Source organism: Astatotilapia calliptera, unplaced genomic scaffold, assembly GCF_900246225.1.
Source record: "Astatotilapia calliptera unplaced genomic scaffold, fAstCal1.2 U_scaffold_53, whole genome shotgun sequence".
Lineage (NCBI taxonomy): Eukaryota > Metazoa > Chordata > Actinopteri > Cichliformes > Cichlidae > Astatotilapia > Astatotilapia calliptera.
In genome coordinates, this window is record NW_020535793.1 from 102,051 (window position 1) to 104,497 (window position 2,447).

A 2,447-nucleotide genomic window follows, 5' to 3' on the forward strand; every position below is an offset into this window, starting at 1 on the left:
TTTTGCACAGTACTATGTACAGTATGTCACAAAAAACAACATAAAAACATAAGTTTCCCTTTCTTTAAAAATGTGCATTTTTTTAATCTCTTCTCTTCCTTCATCTCCTCCTTTCCTTTCCGTGTGTCACAAAGAGCTGCTTTACCAGATAAATACGTCCACCTCCCACCATCAGGCTTGTTCCCACCGCAGGATCCAGCAGGGATGGGAGAACTGGAGCTGAGGTTTGGCATCATACAGTTGGATTAAGATTTACTGCTGGTGTGGTCAAGGCTGATGTTTTGGTGCTGGATCCTGTAGAGAGGTTTTATTTCCACTGAATATGTGCGAATGATATCTGTCCAAAATATTAAAAACAAAAACCTCGAGACTCAAAGAAAGAGGCAGAAAAAAGAAGGTAACAGACGCGGCAAATTTTTACATTCTTGGTTTTCTATTACCTGCTTCTTGATTGTGTACATTTTTATCCATCTGTGTTCCACATGTTAAAAATTGAAGAGGAGTTCTCCCAGATTTACTTTGCTTTGAAAGAATATTGTCACCCCCAAGGTTTAAGCTGTGTTGGCATAATGTATACAGCAGGATCGGATAGTTCAGTCATCTTTTTCTTGTTTCAACAGGGCATAACAAATCCATTTCTACATGTAGGTCTTCCTATTTCCTTTGTTTGCATTTTTCCTCCTTCCCGTTTTTCTCATTTAGGCCCTACAGGTAAACCAGCTGCCATCAGTGCCAGGCTCTTCCCAGAATACAGGCACACATATGAAACCCTGCAGAAGGCAGGCATACACAAAGGTCCCTACACTGACCTTTATTATTACTGTATTTTCTGTGCTGCAAAAGCTGTATCCAGACAAAGCAGTTAGATATAATTTGACAGGTAAATTGCATTAATGAAGACTAGCTTAGTATGATCATGTGATGCTTTCCAGACACTTGTAATGTATACCATGCAGTTTTTTTCTTTGAAGAAGAGTGAACTGTACTTGAACTAGGTTCATGCTAACCCCCTATCAAAAGCTCCACCCACATTTTCTGACAAGATCCTAACCTCTGTGTAGACATGCCCACTGCAGAAACTTTGGAGTACACGCGTCAGCGGTCATGTGTTGCTCTCAGCTCACACAACAACAATGTCATCTTAATTAAATCATACTGGTTTTTAAGAATTTGGATATTCTGGTTCCATTCTCAATATTGCTTATGGATTGATTGTTATCAATTTTCATTGGGTGCTCTTTGGCTCTGGAAGTTATCACCATCGCTAAGCAGGATATTAAAGACATTACTGCAAATTAACTGGATGCTTTTTTTCATCTAATGTTTGAGCATGTTGGAACTATTTCCCCTTTTTGTTGTGATCAGTGTTGGGGTGGTAATATGTATTATAAGTATTACACCAACCACTTCTTTTAAAAGCAATGCAGTACATTACTTAATTATTCCCAGGAGGAAGTAATTCTTTAAACTACTCCTTACATTACTGTCAAGTTTCTCCCTAAAATGACTTGAAACACATCGTCTCATCACAATTTGACAATATAAACCTGTAAACGTGTAAGCTACAGTGCCACACACCGACACAAATTCCTATCCTAATGAACCCAGACATACAATTAACAAATTGATTTTGCATTGATGAATATGTTAACCTATCAGGGTGCTTCAAATTTTTGCTGTAGTTTAACCTTGAGCGTGACTCTCAAATGCTGTCAGATGTTAAAACACTTCACACAGAAGCGTGTGAATGTGTGTGTGTGAATGGGTGGATGACTGAATGTAGTGTAAAGCGCATTGGGGTACATAGTGACTGAGTAAAGCTCTTTACAAATACAGGCCGTTTACCATTTATGCAGAAGCATTTGAGTGAGATTAATATTTTCTAACATTTTAAGTTACTGAATGATCTCCATCAGAATGTCTCTGCTGCTCATTCCTGTACCACATCTCTCTAATATTTTGCTCTTTACTATTTTTCTAGTTATTTTATTAATTATTTTATCTTATTTTATTTATTATATTTTATTATATTTTCTTCTACTGTACCATGCTGCTGAGTGACTGCTGCTCGGATAGGACAACCTTAAACTAAAACACATTTGCTTCAGCTGGAATTCCATGATTTTGACCTTGGGGTTTGTTCCCACATGAAGTATGAACCCGGTGCTGGCTGCTGCAGGTCTTTGTGTCGCCTCAGGGGGAAAAACTGCAGCCTGATCACTATCGAGATAGTCCCTCAAATTCACCTCTTGGCCACAGACCTCCTGCTCTGCTATTCACTGTTTGACTTCAGCTCAGCTTTCTCAACAACATAAGCCTCTTTCACATGCACAAACACATCAAAAACGCCGTCCTGCTGTCAACCACTCCAAGTCACTCAGCAAAATAAACCCCCTCCTCTTCTCATCCCCCCCCCCCCCCCCCCCCCCTCATTCATCATCGTCTCC